The following is a 22871-nucleotide window of genomic DNA, read 5'->3' as shown; positions in this document are numbered from 1 at the left end:
CCAGGCAACATGTATTGAAAATTTTTCTACTCAATTTGAGAAATCATGAAGAAAATAGTCTGATTTACTGTATTATAAATCGCCTTTTCTTGTCAAAGTTATTATTTTGTTGAGTTCGTAATGTGTAATATTTTAGTACAAATCACTATATAAAAGCAAACATACCCAAAAGCGCTTCTTAGAGGTAGGGTTAAGGTAAATGCTCCTAAGATTGCGCACTTATTGGATTTGTGTCCTTAGATACTTATTTTTGAGACCAATATAAAAACTATATTTATGAAACGAAGCTCTTGAATCTTAAGATCACAATAATATGAAAAAAGTTACAAAAATGAAATATTTGTTTTTTTCAAAAATACTTCTTTGAAAAGTTGTGAACGCGCAATCTTACATGCACTGTCCTATAAGACTGCGCACGTTGTCCTTTAAGAATGCGCGTCAACACATGTCACATTTAAAAAGTCCAACGCCTTCGTAGCGTGAACAATCTTCATGTCACCACTGTTTGCACCCACTACACTGCACCCAGTCCTCAGAAATTGGTTCTTCATAGGTTTCTTCATAATTAGGACACAAAATTGTTCCTTCTAAAACTGTCCGATGTGATGAAGTTGACGCTGATGGACTGTCGCAATTGAAGCTCTTCCTGCATTGTTTAATGTTGCACGACTATTTTGTAGTAGCTAAAGAATCACCAGAACTGGTCTTTTTGCATTGTTTCTTGTTGCTAGAATTTTTCATTGTTTCTAGAAGTGAGTTCTTGTACGAAGAGAAAGAGAAAATTTCATATATTTTTTTTTAAATTCGTTTCGTTTTCTTTGCCTCTGTTGTCTCTTGTGACGAAGAGATCATAGCTGGTGAAATTAGTGCCTGTTCAATAATCTTAGGTTGAACTGCTAAGGAAATTTTTCTCCATTTTCGTATGCTTTAATCATTTTCGATTATTATTCGACTTTTCTCCAATATTTCTTGGGAAAATATAAATTTTCTGTCTGATTTAATTACATACGACGAAGTCATGACACACTTGAGTAGAAAGTTGTAAGAATTGAAATAATATTTCATTAAAAAAAAACTGGTTGTATAAGATGACGTGCCTCTAAGATTGTTCAGTGCGCAATCTTAGAGGATTCTACATAGTTCTGAATTGTAGTCAATAAATGGCAGAAGTGTTTACTTAGACAAACGGGAAAAGTTCATAACGTAGGATATGTAGGCCTATTTGTCTAGCAACAGTAATACATGCATGCAGGTTTACATCGTTGGAATTGTTAAATAAACTTAACCTTCTTCATATGTAAATTTATAAGATAATCTGGGTAAAATCTATTTTACGTAATAAACCTTTACAAAAACCACTTTCACACAAACACTTTACACCATGGAGCTATATCTCGCAAGCAACTTCTCTCGACGGAACGGTGGGAATCAACAATGCAGCCAACTATAAAAATATGACACTGCGCAGTCTTAGTTGTTTTTACCTTACTGAATGTATGCATTTCCATGAAATTCTCGAAATTCATAATTTACAGCGCACTGCAATTTTCTCGTTATACTTTGTATGAGAGAAATTTAATCGATCATTCATAACGGAGAAATACTGGTGTTTTGAACATCTTGGTCCTAAAAATCGGTGAAAACGAATTTACTTCAACTGTCGACAAACTACCACACTTAACTCCCAAGTCATTGTTAATGGTAGCCCAGTTGACCCTCATGACAAACTTTTATACACCTAAATCCAGGGGTGAACAAAGATAACAAATGTGGTGTCAGTATCCTTCATTTATTAGTTACTTGGTCGTTTCTTTTACATTCGTATTATTAAATTGCGATAGAAGTGCTGTGTTATTATGAAATAGAGAAAGAGTTTGATAAAACGGGAGGAAATCAACACATTTTCTCTCGTGGGTAAAAGTTACTCCCATAGAAAACATTTGTATATCGTTGCTAGGGCGTTATATAGCTACTCTTGTTTTTTGTGTAAAGAGATAATTCTTTTTTTTTTCAGGCAGTTCAATTTTGATATTTTAAAGCAACAAATATATTTAACTCAATAGTTTTTTTTTTTTGTAAATTTTATAATGGGAGAAGTATTTGTTGAAGAACCAGGGGATATAGAAATTGAAGAGGCATACATTACTGACGAGAAAAATCGGGTATTGCACTTATCCATGGTTGGGCAACTCGTGCTCACAAAGTGCTACAAAGACCTTGAAAAAGAGAAAGATGGAGTCAGCCGCAGCAGTTACAAGTTATTTATAGTTTCGCTGCAAAAGCAGTTCACTGCCACGGTGCGTTCTGACGGCTCATGCGGGTGGTCGTGATATCTACTCCATGATTTGAATTTCAGAATGACGCATGGTACAATAATTGTAGCAATTTTAGACAGACTGTACCTAAACACACACAACAAAATTACACTATTTCCTAGCTCTGTAAATTAGTTTAGTACTGGAAACACAAACTGAATACAATCTTTTCAAGATACAACAAATATAGCTGCAACACTATTCGTTAATATTTCTTATCATATATCTTATATGAAACACAGAACGCGAGAATTTACAAGTCTTTGTATATTAAAGAGGATTCCTCTGTTCTCAGAAAGGTAATAGTCTGTATTCGCAGACAATCACAAATTCAAGGAAGTAATTTTTTACATGTAACGGAAAATTAAATAAACTAACTTCTGAGCTCTTTCTGACACTTAGAGCTTTACACTTCTTTTTTATATTAAACTCTGCCTCAATCCCATACACCATATATGGAAGCAAAGAGTATATTTGGAAGTTCTGACGTAGTATCATTGCGAACAGTTCGATTCCGGATTTCGCTAGAATCTGAGTGGCGTGCTGTTCTGTAGATTATGAATTAAAGCTATAAACTTCCAGGATCTTCTATCGGCTGTAAGCCAAAAGGATGTGAGAAAAATCTCGATTCGTTGTCAATTGTCAGTTTCTCCAAACTTACCAGTGAATTCTGCCGTAGATCTTGAAGTAGAGTCTTATATATTTGATAAAAAGATTTTCTTATCACTTTCAAGATAGTTTATAGTCAAGGAAAGTTAAGTTGTCTATGTTCTACATGATACTGCCAAATTTCAAATTTATCCGTAAGTGCTCTTAGCTAGTCAATCACATGTCATGTAATTCTGTAACTCGCACGAACAACGTGCTAACGATATTTCATATCAGTCTCACCTTGTTGACAACCCATTTTTACCTTTAGCTGTTCTAAAACCGATCTAGACAGTATTTCTTTACTAAAACCTTCACTGTGTTTATTTGTAACATAAAATGTCATGCGTAAGGAAGTGTAATACAACATAATACAAGCTTTACTTCTCTCCGTAATAAAAAACTCTTTCTCTTTCGACTAATCACTAAAGGGAAATGATCTGGGGATTATATTGTTTTCACTTAAAACGAGCCGCCACTTACTGCAGACGCGAGCGAACTTGTGTCTTACAAGAACCGCATACAGGCATTACAATTAGTACAGAGTCCGTCCTACTTGCGCTGAGGTTGTGTTGACACTTTAAGTGCGCGAGTTGCGCACCCATGCACTTATCCATCGTGAAAGTGAAAATATTGGACATATTTCACGATAGAAAGGAAATGTTGCTGGGACATTCCTCTCGTGATAAAGAAGACAATGGACATCCCTGACAAGAAAATCGAGTTGGTGTGTTCTTGGGATTCTAAATTCTCTCTTTTTCTCAGCCGTTGTCCTCCAGAGAGACTGCTGTCCATGTTAATAAAATCAATTCATCAGACTGTCTTGCCCGGAACAACCAGAAAGAGACTAACATCGTCAGTAAATCCTTCCCATCCAAGACACGTAACTTGGCATTTCTTTGTCAGGCTCTCTGCCATGTCCTTCCCCTGTTATCTTGGTCTAGTGTAGTCAGAGTTAAGTTCAGGCTTTTTGTCTCCTGAACTTACTATTCCAAATCAACTGTGATTTCAAATATAGTGAAAAGTTCTTACTGTGCAAGATTTGAGACTTCCACGGTGGTTGGAGTGTAATGTAATTTATGGATATTTGAACCATATTGCATTATACATATAGCTCAACTTATGAACGATCGTTTGCGTTTGTAAATTTAATAATCTGATTGGCTATGTATTGTATACTTTTAGTAGAGCCATCGATGTAGCTCAGTCGGCAGACTCGCTGGGCTGCTGATACGGAGCTGCGTTCGGGCTTGGGTTGGATCCCCCTTTGGTCTTTGGTTTCTTCCGAGGTTTTCCCCAGCCGTGGGACTGAAGCCGGATGGTCTATGGCGAATCCTTGGCATCAACCTCTTTGATTTGATTACCCCCCTTTGATTTGAATACCTGGTTGGGTTTTTCCGATGTTTCCCCCACCAAAAGGCAAATGCCGGGTAAGGGTAATATTTTGGCGAATCCTCGGATCTCATCTCATCTCACTACATCTCGCCAAAAAAAAAAAAGCACAAAATTGTGAAAATTGTAGAAAATTACTAAATTGTAAAACTATAAAATTTTGTAAAAATTGTAATTGTAATATTGTAAAATGTTGACTTGTTCCACATCTTAAAGCTTCATTGCTCATGTAAGATCTATGGAATAAAATAAATAAATGAATGGAATGAATGAATGAATGAATGAATGAATGAATGAATGAATGAAAAGTAGAAGAAAATGTACCCAACTTACTGGTTCCATCTTAAAAGACACTGATAACAAAACATAGAGTATATGTAGGCCTATTGAAATCTAAGCAAAGTGACCTTAAAGGGGTGGCTTCTTCTGTAGAATTTGTTTCTACAGAATACCTCTCATACTGGAAAATGTTTCTGCAATTGAAGAGTTCCAAGAATGTTAAGTAGGCCTAATGGCTAAATATCAATATTGACTACCATGCATAGGATTTTCGTACCCAAACAAGTTAGAGAAGTTATCGGTTAGTACATCCTGGCCGTTCAGAGTGAAACTCAGATGCTAAATGCATACGTCAGGACACTACGAAAGGTATAGTTAAGTACATAATAATAGTAATAGTAATAATAATAATAATAATAATAATAATAATAATAATGGATCATGACAACTGTAAGTGGGATTGCTACTAAATTGAAATGCTCTGTCCAGCTACATTTTAACCACATAAATGCAATAAAACTTCGAAACTAGCGCTGTACAAAATATTAGTGCTACATATGACAGAAAATATAATTAGATAATGATACTGAACTAGTATATAGAATATACAGGAACATCATTCTATTTTTAATTCAATCTTTATTGTAAATGAGTTTTTTAATGCACTTCACTCCCACCCCCTCTACCAGTAAACTTCCAATCGTCCTCCACCAAGAACCAAGGCCGCGTATGCAGTCAAAGTCACTTTACGGTCACAGTAAACAGTACTCAGTATAGTACGTTAAAGAAATAAGTTCGCGTTTTCCACTGACGAAAGGGATTTCAATATTGAATCACATTTTCGCACAGGTATTGTCGTCCGTTTGCATACATCGCATCCCGGTTTCCCCCATCCGCTTCTGCTCGACCTTCTGTAAAGGCTAGTGGTTGGGCTGTCTTAGCCCTTTTCTGAAAATATTAATTTCTGTTAGGAATTAGACGTCTACGTAATATTATATAACTGTTCAAAATAACTGAAATAAAAGGGCCTCGTTAAGCAATGAAGTGTTACGTGAGTCACTAGTACGAAGGACGAAACTGGTAATTGGAATTAGGTACAATAGTCTATAGTGCGATAATATGCACAAAAGAACTGAAGCCTCTATCAAAATGAACGGCCACTATTTTCAAAATTGTGTTTAAATATCCATATTATGATTATTTTTCAATTTAACTTCATTCTCTATATTGTACGCTAATGTGCTGTAGACAGTGTAATATACAGTGCAAAATGAATACGTCCGAATGGATAGCTCAGTTCGTGAGTAAAAACACTTATTGCTACTACAGTACTGTATTTTGATTAAACAAAAATCTAATGAAAATTATCAAACTCAAGATCGCGATATTTCCTAGTTTACGTGAATGGAAGAACTACTTTTCTTCCCTCCTATTCATAGTAAAGTGATTTTTTGTATTTTACGTCAGTATCATCGAAATCCAGTCGTGGGAGGGGGTAGCAAACGGTGTTTCCGGTTCTCAACCGTTAATCCAAAGGTATAGTCAGGTTAATATTAGGAATGTTAGTAAAATAAAATGATGTCCCTGTATTATACAACGTAATAGTAATCATGATACGCATTAAGTGTATATATTCTATATACAATATATGCAATTAATTCATGTAACAAAATCAGTTCCGTTACGGTGAACAAACTTAATTCTGAGATTATGAAATTCATATCTTTCACCATAATAATTGTCAGTAAAAAAATTGTTTAAGCTAACAAAATATTCTTCCTATGTTACATGATGTTACAGGGACACAATTATAATAAAAAAAATCAATAAACAAATTTACAGTATTTATATTTTACACAATATATTCAAATAATTCATTTATCAAAACCTATACGCGTTGCAATGAACGAAAACACATTCTGAGGTTATGAAATGCAAATATTTTACGAACGTCAAATAAAATTTGTTTACACTGAGAGAATGTTCTTTCTACTTCACATAACAATACATTTATAATACATTACATCACAGCACAGATCATGATTTCGTATAAATCACAGTACGTTTCCATTTCTTATGCTGAAATAGTACTCCGAAATTCGAATAATACCAACTGTAACGTAGATCTTGCTGGAGGTATTCTTTTGAAAGAAAGAAAATAAAGAAGAAATAAGTATTGTATATTTTATAAATGAAGTTAAATTAATTTAGGCTCTAGTGAAATTGGAATGGGATAAACTTGTGTACAGAAACGAGCCCACATAGAAAATTGTTTAAAAAATACAGATCAAAATTAAACACAATATACCATAGACTGATAAATTAAAATAATATTAACACAAAAGTCTGAATGACAATTCAACTTCCTCTGTATTAGAATCAGATCACAATGTAGTTGTAACTGGGTGTTTTACATGAACAGCATTGAACGATGGAGCGTCTGTATTAATTCATAGTCTATGCGTACCTGTTTGCAATTCTAACCTGCTTATGAATCCATGTGACGTAATAAATGTATCAGAAGAAACTACTCGATCCGCTGTACGTTTGGGAACACAAATGCGCTGCCTATTGGTTACATACACAAAATTTTATATTAGTAAAGCAAAGCATTATTTTACTGATAAAATTGGTTTTGCACCTTATGTACAGTATTATTATTGCCGTTATTATTAAAAGTGTAATTAGCCTAATATAGCTATGATCATCATCATCCTTTTTCACATAATACAGACTGTCCCAAAAATGTAACAGATTTGATTAACTATAATACTAAGAATTATTATGATACAGAAATGTTTTATAATTAAAAATAATGTAAACAAATGTAGGAGCCAGCCATTTATCAAAAGTGTACGAATTGTTAGCCATTATGGTCCAGACACAGCTGATAACTCTGGTCAATGGAATTCAAAACGTTCGTAATTATTTCAACTGGTATTTGTACATATTCTCTTTCAAGGGCTGCTTTCAGCTAATTCACTGTAACTAGTCTTGTGCTATAAGCATTGTGCTTGAGGTGCCCCCACAAAAAGAAGTCCATCGGGTCCAAATCCGGTGAGCGTGGGGGTGTTCGGTGCATCGTCTTCATCCTATCCATCTGTTCATCAGATTTCCGTCAAGTCAGGCCCTCACGTCGCGATGCTACTGCGGAGGTCGCTCCATCCTGCTGGAAGTACCAATCTTCCTTCCTAAACATCTCTTGAATGCGTGGCATGATGGATTCCTGTATCAATTTGAGGTAATTATACCAGTCACGGTATGGTAAAAAAATAAAGGTCCAATTAAGGTATGCATCGACGCTTAGAATGGTAATTTCTCTTCAAGAAATGAAAATTTTTTTGTCTCATATCATTGCCTGATTCTTCTAATTTTTAAACATATATGACATGTTTAGGTTTTCCCAATATTGATGGATGAAATTTAATTTTGTCATACTTCTTGCGCAGCTGCTTGCGCCAGAAATGGGTTAAATCTATTTACGAAAGGATAACAAACCCCAGTATTCTGAGCAGTGTTTGCATAACAAGACTCAAAATGCAAACAAGTCTTTCTATGGTTTGATTTGGAGACGTTGCCCCAAAGAAACGTATGTAGGTCGTACAACCCTGAAGCTTGGGGTCATGGATGTTATATGTCGCTTCAATTGTGGCAACGAAGTTGAATTGGACATATTCCGGAAGATGAGCATCACCCCCAGGAAAAACACAATGGCTGGAGTGAACGCTGCAGACGAGACTCGAACCCTGAAGGCCAACATACAGTGAACTCCTGAGCAACAGCAGCGAATACGGTACCGGAGGGCTGTGAAAAAGGGGAAAATTGACCTGAAGACACAAGAAGAGGGCCTCACCTATGATGCAGGAGGGTTTTAGAAGCAAAAGTATGTTATTTGTTAACTAGCTTGAACTTAAAATTTAACTTCCTTTTTACCCTATTTCAGTTTTTTCAACATTTATCAGTCCTTGGGTAAGTAAAAAGTGCGCTTAAAATTGAGCTATCGACTTCATTCAAACGCCAAATTGAAGCTTAGACATAGAGTTATGTTTTAATCTAAAATGAACTAATTTAGCCAAAAGAATAGCAATGCCTCCCTATAAATAAATAAAAAATAATAACTTTTTTTACGTGATAGAAAAATACATAAAAATAGGGGAGAAATGCTATTTTTCATTCTAGACTACAATATTCTTAACTGTTTAGGGATCAGTTTGGTGAAAAATGAATGATCTAGGTCAATTGTAAGCGAAGAAATGCTTGCCAAAAGAATATATGATTTTTTTCACAAAATGTTCGTCCTGTGCCCCCAAAATGTTATTTTCTTTTATTTCCTTTTGCATTCTTTCATTTGACTGTAAAAAGTAGTAAGTGAATTTTGAATTTAAATTGAGGGGAAATTGTAAAGTTTTACTCCTAGAGTCGATGCATACCTTAAACAAAATGCTGACAAACCACACCACACTGACTCCTGGTAAGTTCACATGGTGTTCTGTCAGATTAGGACTGTCAGTTGTCCAGTAGCTGAAATTGTCGCGATTAATTTAGCAATTGTGATTTACGTTGGTGCATCTCGTTGAAACTCCCTTCTAAACCGTCTTTGCACTTCACTTAAGTTCTCAGTCTTCCAATAGCACTTTAGAATAAATTCCCATTCCTCAAAACTTAGTCTGACTTCAGTCACACCTGAAAAATAGTGTAGTAGTTATGATTTGTCAAAGAGTGTATACATTTTTTGGACATCCTGTATATTTACCACTGGTTTAGTTGTCCTAAAATTATACGGTAGTGGTTGGATCATATATTTGTGGTTTCAAAACCAGCCAAGGATGAAGGATTTTAAAGAGCAATACAATATGAGCATGGGTTCCTCTGGGAGGAAAGTAAAGTTCTGGGCAAATGTCGTAAATCTATTACAAGCAGAAAAACTCTTTTCCTGACAGAAAGCTCCAGGAAAATACTGTTGACCACGTTGAATTTCGATGGCAGTTATTTTCACAGCTAATAAAGTCGTTAAATTAAATACTACTACAGGTATTCTAATAATATCAGACCACCACTACTAAGTAGTAGCCTACTATTAGTACTACCAATATTACTCCTATCACCATGTTACCTTATCACGAAAGAATTCAGATTTAAAATATTCGTGAAATTTTAGTTTTAGCGTCAATTGCAATGTAATTAAGAAGCAATAAAATGCAAATATGTAAGGTTCGAAACTAGAACAATTTGCGAAGTTCAGTTTATCCGAGAATACAATACAGTTTACTTATTGATCTATGTAGACCTATAATATATGTTTGTAATTACACATATGCAATTCAATCACAATTGGTAATAGTAATATATCATTATTATATCGCATGGTACAGTACAATGGTACACCCATGCCTGTAATATGATAGACCTTTCAGGATATCCCAGACACTAAGCTCGACTGGTGAATTAACTCCTACAGATATGGCAAGAATAATTATATTCTTATTTTAGTGAATGATGATTTTTTACGGAAAAGACAAAATGTAATAGTCTATTTCGAACTATATGAGAGGCAGTACTGCAACAAATTAAGTTGTCAACTTTTGATGAGATCAGATAATCAGTATATTGCCTACACAAGAGATTTAGAGAGTGAAGTGGAAACTAACCTCGGAAAGTTACCTCTGGATAACAATTTGATCTCCCCAGACACCATTAAGAAGAAAAGAAGAAAAGCTTGACATAAGTCGAATGCAAATTGAGATTTTCGACTCGATGTTGCAATTACTGTTGGAAGCAAAGAAATCTTCTTCCCAGTAGCCTCAGAAAGTGCATTTTTGTGTTTGGTTATACTGATAATATTACGATAATATGAAATATTTAGCTAACTACAACAACGTAGCAATGAAAACTGAAAAAAAAAAAAAAAAAAAACGTTAGACACGCACTCATTGTTGCCTTGTCAAATAAATACATGCGATAATTAAAACGCTTACTGTTACACAATTGTGCACGGCAGCACTCATTGTTGCAAAGATAATATGAACTGACTGAAAGACAATAATATACATTCGGTGAAGTCACTTTCATTGTAGCGGTTATAGAAATAAATTAAAATATACCTATAGGCAATTTTAATACTAAATTAATAAATAATAGATAAATAATCAAATAAAGGCAAAAAAGCACTTATTTTGTAAATTAGGCATTTATATTAAAAAAGGCAGAAAAGGGCAACATAAAACTGTGACGTTTCAATCACAAAGGTATAATTCGTATATTTTGTAAATTAGGCATTTATATTTAAAACGGCAGAAAAGGGCAACATAAAACTGTGACGTTTCAATCACAAAGGTATAATTCGTACAGATTTACTTTCAAAATGAAGATAGATTTAAAAAGGCATTCTGTCAAATTTCCTCTCTCTGGTAATAATCCTAAAACAATCAATGAAAATAAGACGAATATAATTAATTATGTGCAGTCGATTACGCAAGAAACATTAGTGAGAGTGGTTGAAAATAAGTATAAAAGAGTCGAAATATGCCTTCAAGAACGAGGAAAACACTTCCAGCATCTCTTATGATTGTGGTGAATACACAGTTTACGTTTTGTTCCTAGCGTAAGTTCCAGCTACTACCATCATAACTGCAGTTGCTAACGCATACAGTCCGCTGTCTCCAGTGCGGAGAAACTTACCTGGTGCATTGTAGAATCACTTTGAGGAAATTGTAAATGTTTTCAAACGTTTGAAGTATCAGAAATACGGCGTATACAGTGCTGAAACCGGTAAGAGAGAAAAATGAATTAGCTGGATTACTGGCTAAGAAAAAACTGCCTATTGAAGGCTGCACAGGAAGGAATGGTGAACGAAAAAAAAAGTTCGGAGCAGAAGAAGATATCAAATGATACATGACATTAAGATATATGGATCGTTTGCAGAGGCTAAGAGAAAGGCGGAAAATAGAGGAGATTGAAGAATGTTGGGTTTGCAGTGAAAGACCTGCCCTTCGGCAGAAAACAGAATGAATAAATGATTGAAGCTATTTATGGTTAGGACTTAATTTTACTTCATACATAAGCTAAGAGAAAATAAAATACTTCACAGTTTTTGCTTGTCTTGAAGCATCCATCCTGCAAGAAGAGTGAGATCTATTAGCGAATGCATGACTTGAGAACAAGTTAGAAACTTTAAAATTACTTCTATTTGCTTGCTTTATCGACTCAGAGGATACGTGAATTCGAAAACTACTCACTGAGATTGAACTGCGAGACAAACAATCTTCTCAACTTTCTCAAGAAATGCAGAATTTTCAGCTAGAAATGTAATCAGGAGTGTCTGTAATATACTTTGTGAATGTGGCCAGTTTCAGATTAAGATAATCCTATCGGTACTCAACTATCAGAGTTAGCGGAATTGCCTGATACGATTTTTTAAATAAATAGGTCTCGTTCAAAATTATGTTTCATTGCTACTGTGTTTATTAGGATTTTGGTGAAGACCGCTCTCCTCAAAACTTCAGCTACAACCAAAATAGAGTCTTAATTTTGAGTTGCTTTAACAGGTTGCAAATTCATGAGTCCTATAAAATTTCGAGTTCTACAATTAATTCCATTAAAAGATTACGATAGGCTATTTTACTACCATCGACGATTTGGGAATTCTGCCCTGCCCTTTGAAAGCTTCTAATACATATAAAAATTAGATCCGTCATTGTCAACTGCAGCGGTCAGCGACGACAGCACACAACAGAGCCTATTCAGTGTTTCCAAATCCATTCTTAAAATCCCATTAAATAGCTAAATTGTCAATGTAAAATGAGATTATTTTGCCGCTGTGAGTGCTAGATGTACTCGATAATTCCTTAAATCAGCAATATAAATTTAAAAAATTTTACTCCCTAAACTAACACTGAGAAAGCCCACCGCTGTGGTCTCGTGATAGAGTCGTCGTTCCCTAACCCAGCGGGGCGAGGTTCGATTCCCCGCTTTGGACGAGTTGCTTAGGTGAGGTTTTTTTCGGAGTTTTTCCCTCACTCCTATGGATGAATATCAGACAACTTTATCAGGTGTATCGAACCCTACTCATTCTCACCACTTCCTTTCCTCCCTCATTATCCCGGTTGTCTTCCTTGGTTTTCAGATCGCGCATGCGGCGGCCTTCCGAAACTGCTTACATTCTCGGCCGGCCTCCATGGATATGTCAAGCGTGGTAGCTGGTGACCCAGCAGCGGAACCCACTCCCCTCCCGACGGGAGAGGTGATCTACACCTCTGACCGTTGAGGAGACGGGAGGGGTGGTTTACGCCTCAGACCTTTTGAGGAGTGCAATGTGGGGGCTGTTGTGGGTGGAATGGTATACAGACTAGAGGGATGGCAGGACTGGTCGTCAGGGTGTTAGTGGTTAGGTTGGTTCGGCGTGGGTGCAGTCGATGGTCTTGCAACTCATCCCAGGGACGCACAATAGACCTCAGGTCGCGGTGCACAGGGATGTTCCCCTCCCAACCTCACAGAGAGAAAAAGAAAACACTGAGAAACACCAGATCTAGTGGGAAAACAACTAATTCGATAACACTGGCTATAGAAGAGAAGAAGGATAACTGTTACCATATTGTTACTATACTTCGTTACATAATATCTGACAGGAGATGTAAACATTGCCGGCAGAGGAGAAGTATAATTGCTATTCAAAAATGGCAGAGGTGGGGTGGGGGTAGAACGTTTCACACAGCTTAACTTCAAGTGAAGCGCGGAATGAGATCTCTGCCATCGGTTAAATAACAATTGTACTGCTCTCCTCCCCTACCGGCAATGTTACTTCTGCTGTCAGACAATATGGAACGAAGTACAGTTTCGATGTCTAGGCGATCCCTCCAAAAATTTGGGTGTATGAGTAACATCTTCTGCAGTAAATGTCTTGCAGAGAATAGTACCACAATCACTACATATGGTGTCAAGTTTTGTATATGATTTGATCATACGTCGTCCTGTGAAGTGGTTAGTTTGTATTCCTAATGTTTGTCGTCCTACAATTTCGCTCTGACTTCTTAAAACATTCTGAGTTATTGATTGATATGCAGTATTCTACGATGTTTTTAGAAAACGATGTAAACAATTTTCCTAAGAAAATAATTATAGTGCAGAGGATGGCATTCCGTAGTGGAAATATAGCAATCGACGAAATCAACTACTTTCACTAACTTCCCACAAGTGCATGGTTGTGTGGAAATATCAACATCTTTAGGATTATTTAGATTAGTCATTACCAACTGGTCGAGTTGTGACGTCGGAGCACGCTTTTGCTGTCGAAGAAGAGGCCTGTCAGAGCCGAGCTCGGAGCTGTGGCGGATCGTGGATTGTCAGAGCTATTAGCTCTGGTTGAATGTATAGGTCTAATAGTATAATGTAGAGAATATTAGTAATATGCAGAAAGGAAAATAGATATCGGTTCCTTTGATTCTTATAAAACCATGCTGGCAGCTGTGTTGACACAAGGCCTGCTATACATACTAGTAATACAAAGAAATATAAAAATGAAAACGTATTAGGTACAGAATTAGACTTATTATACATACAGAAAAATACAGTAGTATAGGTAGTAGTATTAGTAATAATAATAATAATAATAATAATAATAATAGCGTAATAATGATAGGCCTACTAATTAAAATTTATATATTATATACGGCATGCAAGGAATACCATACTTAAGCGGGCAATGTCTTTTGTTTCATTTTTTTTTAATTCCCATTCATTCATGAAGCAACTACAAATATGTAGAATCTACATTGCAGACCTACCAGTTCATGCCAAACACAGATTACACATTTCATTGTACAGTACCTGTATTATCTAATCCTACTATTTCTTCATTCGATACGAAGTAAAAACTGACATTTCTTCAGAAATTAAGACAATATTTCTATATCTCACTTAAATTGCTAACTTTCAACTTTACACAAGGAAATATAAATTCATTTTGGGCAGCAGAGTACTGCATTATTCTGTCACTTATCGTAAGCATGTTTGTAGACAATTATTGTAGTACTACATAAACTTATAAACATTAGGACTTAAAAACATCGTTAGAGCCACAGTTTTCATTTCCTTTGGGTATCACATTCCTTTCTTGCTTCGATCCCTTAAATCCACTTGAATTTTCACAATGTGTGCTAAATCTTTACGGTAGTTAAAAACATATCACATAAATTTTGAATTGCTCGCTATTTCCACTCGCAAAGCTGAAAATCACGACTGTTTTCTCTTACAGATGACAATGAGGATACTTTACTTTGTACATGCCGTTTTTTTAAATCGTTTTAATTTCTTCAATGTTTCTTTCTTTCTCTTTCAACAGAAAAAGTTATTTTGGAACACTTTGCAGAAATTTCAGTGTTGTTGCAATGTACTTGCATTTTCATTCATATCTTCGACCTAGAAAATAAAATATAAAATTATTTAAAGACATGTAGTTCTGATGTTTAGATTATATCAGGTAACTTTCTACATAAGTAAAATATGCCTACCTACTGAATAACTGCATTTAGCTTGAGTTCACACAAAGAGTTTTTAATAAAAGGCCAAGCCGCCCAGAACTATAGTTTAGTCTAAAAATAAGTCCACATTTACTTAGAGTACATTATATATATATGTATATATATCCATGTATGGTGGGTCCCTATCACCACGGCATGGCGCGTCCTCAGGTTGCGGATAGAGGAGACGGCCTCCAGATATGGAGGATAGCTGCGAATATATTGAATAAGCAGTCGTGGACAGCCGATAAGGGGTGGTCCTCCAGCTTGGGGGTTGGGCGAAGGGCTAACAACCCATCACCGTAAAAAACACCTTGTTACGAATTCCTACAGTAAGCCTCGGAATAGGACTGATTCTCTGGCACGACCACAGCAAAGGAATAAGGTTTTGAGATTTGGCACTTGGAACGTAACTAGTCTTTATAGAACAGGAGGGGTAACATTAGTAGCAAAAGAACTAGCTAGATATAGAATAGACTTTGTGGGAGTACAAGAGGTTAGGTTAGATGGGAATGGCATATCACAAATAGGAGATTACTTGTTGTATTATGGGGAAGGAAACAATAATCACCAATTAGGAACAGGATTCTTTGTACATAAAAGAATAAAATCAGCAGTAAAAAAGGTCGAATTTATCAGTGACAGGTTATCATATTTAGTACTTAAGGGTAGATGGTGCGACATCATAGTTATAAATGCTCACGCCCCTACAGAAGAGAAAGACGACTATATAAAGGATAACTTCTATGAGGAATTGGAACATACTTTTGATCAGTTCCCTAGATATCATATGAAAATTTTATTGGGGGATTTCAACGCTAAAGTCGACCTGGTTGGCAAGTTGGTATAGCGCTGGCCTTCTATGCCCAAGGTTGCGGGTTCGATCCCGGGCCAGGTCGATGGCATTTAAGTGTGCTTAAATGTGACAGGCTCATGTCAGTAGATTTACTGGCATGTAAAAGAACTCCTGCGGGACAAAATTCCGGCACATTCGGCGACGCTGATATAACCTCTGCAGTTGCGAGCGTCGTTAAATAAAACATAATAAGTTCAACGCTAAAGTAGGACGGGAGGATATTTTTAGACCAACTATTGGAAAAGAGAGCCTACACGCAATTAGTAGTGACAATGGAGTTAGATTAGTCAACTTTGCCACATCGAAAAATTTAATTGTCAAAAGTACAACATTCCCCCACAAGGATAGCCTATACATAAATATACTTGGACTTCTCCAGATGGATTGACACACAACCAAATAGATCACATCTTGATAGATAAACGGAGACATATTAGTATAGTAGATATTCGAACTTTCAGGGGTGCAGACTGTAATTCTGATCATTATTTGGTGATTGGAGAATTAAGAGAAAGATTATCAGTAGCCAAGCGAGTAGAGCAACAAGTTAATATTACTAAATTCAATATTTTGAAATTAAAGGACGAGGAAGCTAAGCAAAATTATCAGGTCGAAATTTCGAATAGGTTTGCCACTTTAGAAAGTTCCGACGAAGTTGAGAAAGAATTAGATGTTAATAGCGTGTGGGAAAATATCAGAGATAGTATCAAAATTGCAGCTGAGCAGAGCATAGGTTATTATGAAACTAAGAAAAAGAAACCGTGGTTTGATGAAGATTGTTGCATGGTAGTAGAAAGAAGGAAACAGGCAAAATTGAAATTCTTACAGGATCCAGTTGAGGAGAAGAGAGAGAATTATTTCAATGAAAGACGGGAAGCAAGTCGTACACTTAGGAATAAAAAGAGAGGTTACTTGAAGGAAAAACTGAATGAGGTAGAAACAAATAGTAAGAATAAAAGCATTCGAGATTTATATAAGGGTATAAAGGAATTTAAGAACGGATATCAGCCAAGGGTAAACGTGATCAAGGATGAGAATGGTGACTTGCTTGCAGACTCTCCATCAATCCTAAACAGATAGAAAAACTATTTTGCGCAACTACTAAATGTACATAGGCCAAATAGAAATGATCGGGACGAAATTGAAATACAAACTGCTGAGCCATTTATACCCGAACCCACGCTTTCAGAAGTCGAAATTGCGATAGAAAATCTGAAAAAGTACAAGTCTCCAGGTATCGATCAAATTCCAGCAGAATTAATACAAGAGGGCGGAAGTGCATTATATAGCGAAATTTATAAACTTGTACTTGCTATTTGGGAAAAGGAAATTGTACCAGAACAATGGAAGGAGTCCATAATTGTATCTATTTTTAAAACGGGGGACAAAACCAACTGTGGTAACTTTCGAGGAATATCACTTTTGTTGACGTCATACAAAATTTTGTCCAATATTCTTTTGAGAAGATTAACTCCGTACGTAGATGAAAATATTGGGGATCATCAGTGCGGTTTTCGGCGTAATAGATCGACTATTGATCAGATTTTTTGTATTCGGCAGATAATGGAGAAAAAATGGGAGTGTAAGGGTACAGTACATCAGTTATTCATAGATTTCAAAAAGGCATATGACTCGGTTAAGAGGTCAGTATTATATGATATTCTTATTGAATTTGGTATTCCCAAGAAACTAGTTCGATTAATTAAAATGTGTCTCAGTGAAACATACAGCAGAGTCCGTATAGGTCAGTTTCTATCTGATCCTTTTCCAATTCACTGCGGGCTAAAGCAGGGAGATGCACTATCACCTTTACTTTTTAACTTCGCTTTAGAATATGCCATTAGGAAAGTTCAGGATAACAGGCAGGGTTTGGAATTGAACGGGCTACATCAGCTTCTTGTCTATGCAGATGACGTGAATATGTTAGGAGAAAATACACAAACGGTTAGGGAAAACACGGAAATTTTACTTGAAGCAAGTAAAGCGATCGGTTTGGAAGTAAATCCCGAAAAGACAAAGTATATGATTATGTCTCGTGACTGGAATATTGTACGAAATGGAAATATAAATATTGGAGATTTATCCTTCGAAGAGGTGGCAAAATTCAAATATCTTGGAGCAACAGTAACAAATATAAATGACACTCGGGAGGAAATTAAACGCAGAATAAATATGGGAAATGCGTGTTATTATTCGGTTGAGAAGCTCTTGTCATCCAGTCTGCTGTCCAAAAATCTGCAAGTTAGAATTTATAAAACAGTTATATTACCGGTTCTTCTATATGGCTGTGAAACTTGGACTCTCACTCTGAGAGAGAAACATAGGTTGTGTTTGAGAATAAGGTGCTTAGGAAAATATTTGGGGCTAAGCGGGATGAAGTTACAGGAGAATGGAGAAAGTTACACAACACAGAACTGCACGCATTGTATTCTTCACCTGACATAATTAGGAACTTGAAATCCAGACGTTTGAGATGGGCAGGGCATGTAGCACGTATGGGCGAATCCAGAAATGCATATAGAGTGTTAGTTGGGAGACCGGAGGGAAAAAGACCTTTAGGGAGGCCGAGACGTAGATGGGAGGATAATATTAAAATGGATTTGAGGGAGGTGGGGTATGATGATAGAGACTGGCTTAATCTTGCACAGGATAGGGACCGATGGCGGGCTTATGTGAGGGCGGCAATGAACCTTCGGGTTCCTTAAAAGCCATTTGTAAGTAAGTAAATATATATATATATATATATATATATATATATATATATCAGAAAGATACCAAAATTATTTAAGTATAGTAGCGTGCACTTATTTCGTTCCCAAGATATTAATATATTATTATTAGGTACTGTAAACGCTAAGTTAAACTGGTTTGCCGTACACCACTGCTTCGATAGGGTCTGGCGTTACTTTATGCTCCGAGAGTCTATCTGGATTGCTACGGAGAACGAGAGAAGTTCGCTATGACGTCACAGAGCACTGAGTTGGAAGTGACCGATTTATATAAATAACTAAGCCATACCATTTAAAAGAAATCAGCGCCAGTTATAAGATAAATTTTTATAATGCAAAAAGTTCGGTAACTCCAACTGCCCATCACAACTTATTCACTACGTTTGCTCATAAAGACGTAAAAAGCTATTCCCATGTTTTCAAGCAGACTTCACACTGAACCCTTCGAGGTTATCATTCGTGTTAGGGACAGATTATTTACTGTCCGCACTAATGGGCGGTTAGTGAATTTTTTCGCAGATCGTCTCCTTTTGTTCTGCCTGATCGAACACCTGCGTCGAGTAGCATTACTTGAGTATGCGTCACTACATTAAAACATACTTAAGTTTCAAGACACCACAGAGACAAAGACATAATTATGCTCGAGCAATGTTCCTCTTAGCCTAACTTTGTTACTCCGTGGGAAGAAATATAGGGACTTCCTATAAGTAATATATGAAAGTGTAATGGTCAGTGCTTCTGGCCGCGAAACCAGGTGGCACGGGTTCGATTCCCGCTCGGGGCAAGTTACCTGATTGAGTTTTTTTCCGGGATTTTCCCTCAACTCAATATGAGCAAATGCTGGGTAACTTTCGGTGCTGGACCCCGGACTCATTCACCGGCATTATCACCTTCATCACATTCAGACGCTAAATAACCTGAGATGTTGATAAAGCGTCGTAAAATAACCTACTAAAATAAATATATGAACATTTTCTGACTTCGTCGTAATTATTATGTTGATGTTTAAGAAAATGAATGATAATTGCTGATGAATGATTTCAAGAATTTAGTTTTAATTGCAATGATTCTCCGTATGTATGTATGTATGTATGTATGTATTTACCTTTTTTGAGCAGCATGTTCCATTACAAATGAGAAGTAATACTACATGCCTAGGTTTACCTTCAAGTACACAATCCATTTACATTATATATTATTATGTTGCCTTTCTAGATTAAATATGGATTAGTGTAGTTCATCTACTATGTGTAACTGCCAAGATAATATTGGTACTTCTTAATCTAACTTATTTTCCTATTCCTAACCTATGTAGTACAAGAATCTATTTACATATTCTAGCATTTAAATATTTACAGTATTTACGTATTTACTATCCTTTTGATGAGCCTATTTTCAGACAAATTATACCCTCTAATATTCTAGCTTATTTACAGAATATAAGTAACCTATTTTGGACCCTTTTCACTTAATTCTGACTTTTAACCTCTTTATCTTCCCAAATAACTTATCCTTATATACTAGCCAGCCTACTGTAGTTGTTCAAATCTATACTATTTGCAAACTTTATAAGATATTTTATATAACTTTTCACTAATTTTGTCTTGTCCACAGGCCACTTCCCGCCACATTTATGTATAGATTGGATTAGTGTTTCTCTTTCCTTTCCTAATTTCGTGCAGTCATAAATAATATTATCCACTGTCTGATCCCCATCCCCACAGACACATGTCGCACTATTCTTGATTTTAAATCGATGAAAATATGCGTTGAGTCTTCCATGTCCGGTCAACAGAGTCGTCAAGTTAGGAGTTACTTCTATCTTCAATTTCAATCTATCTTGGACACTAGGGAAGAACGCCTTGGTTAGAGTACCTTTGGAGGTAGTTGACCATTCACTTTCCCATTTTCCTTTGGATATGGCTGTCAGCTGGTTCCTTACTTCACTCATCGGGACCTTGCCGTAACAGATCTGTAGATCGACGTCACTCGCTGCCTGCTTCGCTAGACGATCTACCAGTTCGTTACCGTAGTTCCCCACATGAGCCTTGACCCATCCGAAGTCCACTAGCCATTTGTCGTTCTCCACTAGTCGTAGATTCGTTCGGATGCCTTCAATTAGGTTGTTGTGGTTGCTTCCATTCCTTAGAGAGTCCAGAGTAATTTTACTATCAGTGTAGATGGCTATTCGTCTTTCGTCTAATGGTCTTTCACCTATTGTTCTTAGTTGTTTTATATTGTCTAACGCTTTCATGATAGCAAGTTGTTCAGCTTGGTTGTTTGAACATTTATTATCTAATCTGAATCTTAGTTGTTGGATTAGTTCATTACTCTGAAATATTGCTACTCCTGCTCCAACTCCACGTTCACTTTTACTGCCATCCGTGTATATTTCTTACGTATATTCTATATTTTGTTCTGTTTCTTTTATGTCGATGAGTTCTGCAGGGCATGTCCAGTTCTTGTGCTGTATTATGTTGTCAAGATTTAGACCATCGTACTTATGTCTTGTTTTTGAAAAGTACAAGTATGTATGTATGTATGTATGTATGTATGTATGTATGTATGTATGTATGCAAGTGTATCTACTAGAAAAATACAAGCTCAATCCACAATTAGATAACAAATCTAAGCAAACATTCTGACGGGGGCAGATAAAAAAGCTTTTTTTTTCTTCCAAAAGGTAAACAAAGTCAAAACAAGTGCTTATACAAACTTTGGCCACTCGAACCCAATTACCAGAGCTGCAAAAATTAAGTTTCCTTGAGGCCGTTTACAGAAAAAACACAATTTCATGGAAATATTTATTGCAACAGATGCAGTAATTGTTGAGATATTTTTCAACATATTCCTCACCGGAATTGAGACATTTGTCATACCGTGGGATCAAGTTTCATAGCCCTGTGTCTTGCCACCTGGGATCGGAACTAATGTGTGACAGCCTTCTGCACCTCTCTGTCGATCCTGTGGTATGACAAATGTCTCAGTTTCAGTGGGGAATATGTTGAAAAATAGCTCAGAAGTCGTATCTGCTCCAGTAATTTTTTTTCTGAATGACATTGTGTTTTCTTTCTTTCAGTGAAACTTATTTTTTTACGCCCCTCGTAATTGCGTTCGAGTGGCCAAAATTTGTACAAGCACTTGTTTTGACATTATTAACATGGTGAAAGGAAAAAAAATTATCTGCCTCCATCAGAGTGTTTGCTTGTGAGTGCAAGAAATAGCTTTACTATGAGAAGATCCGCTCAATTCAATGTGTGTTGGGGTGTAGATGTAGAATTGAAGAGGTGGATTCCAAACTATCTTAATTCCAAATGACAAGTTATGAGAAAAATGACAAAAACTGATAAAATAATTTGACGTCCTTAGATCCGTTTAAAACAACATAATGCAGGCACTAAGTGAAGGCTTAGGAGAGTCTGTTAAATAAACTTACACCATTTCATATATATATATATATACACCATATATACACCATTTCATATATATATATATATATATATATATATATATATATATATATATGAAATGGTGTAAGTTCATATAGGCTTGAAAAGGATAAATTTAAACTTAAATAAAGCAAGTTAAAATCTTAAAAAAGGACTTCGGACACTTTGCAATCCATCTCTTTAATTAGAAAGTTGTAGCTGAAAATTTGTAGAATATTTATTTTAGAAATTATTTTTTCTTAGTATTATATTCACTGCTATAATGTAAACATTTGGAGTGATGTAAATAGTATACGTGATATTTTATATTAGTATGTAGTAAGAGTTGACGTATTTCGAGCCTTACTGTTCCAGGGAATAGAATTTAATTGACGGATTATTCCCGAACTTCCCCACTGTTAGTTCGTCTTATTTTAATTACTTTTCTCATGGAAAACTAAGTTAATCCTTAGGTATTTGAAGTATTTGCACCTTTAAATGGTGTGATTTCTAGAATTAAGTATGTAGTATAAATATTAAATTAAATTTGTACACTATTCACTCCGTTGCATTGTTAATACACCTAGTCAGACACAAAAATCTAGAATTCATATTTTGATGCGTGCGATGTAAAAGCTTCTGCTACCAACCATTGTCCTATGTTGAATGTATTAGAAATGTATTGACAAATTATTGAAAATCTTATCTTG

The 22871-nt window shown here is 35.9% G+C and overlaps 1 protein-coding gene across 1 annotated transcript in view; it reads left to right on the top strand.

Moving 5' to 3' along the window:
* The window catches only part of LOC138713610 (neuroligin-4, X-linked-like), a 357534-nt gene that overhangs the window by 316759 nt on the left and 17904 nt on the right, over window positions 1-22871 (top strand). The gene's annotated exons all lie outside the window — the stretch shown is intronic.

The sequence above is a fragment of the Periplaneta americana genome, chromosome 14 (genome assembly GCF_040183065.1).
Source record: "Periplaneta americana isolate PAMFEO1 chromosome 14, P.americana_PAMFEO1_priV1, whole genome shotgun sequence".
Classification (NCBI taxonomy): Eukaryota; Metazoa; Arthropoda; class Insecta; order Blattodea; family Blattidae; genus Periplaneta; species Periplaneta americana.
Note: the sequence above shows the minus strand (reverse complement) of the source record. Positions and strands in the feature narration are given on the sequence as shown.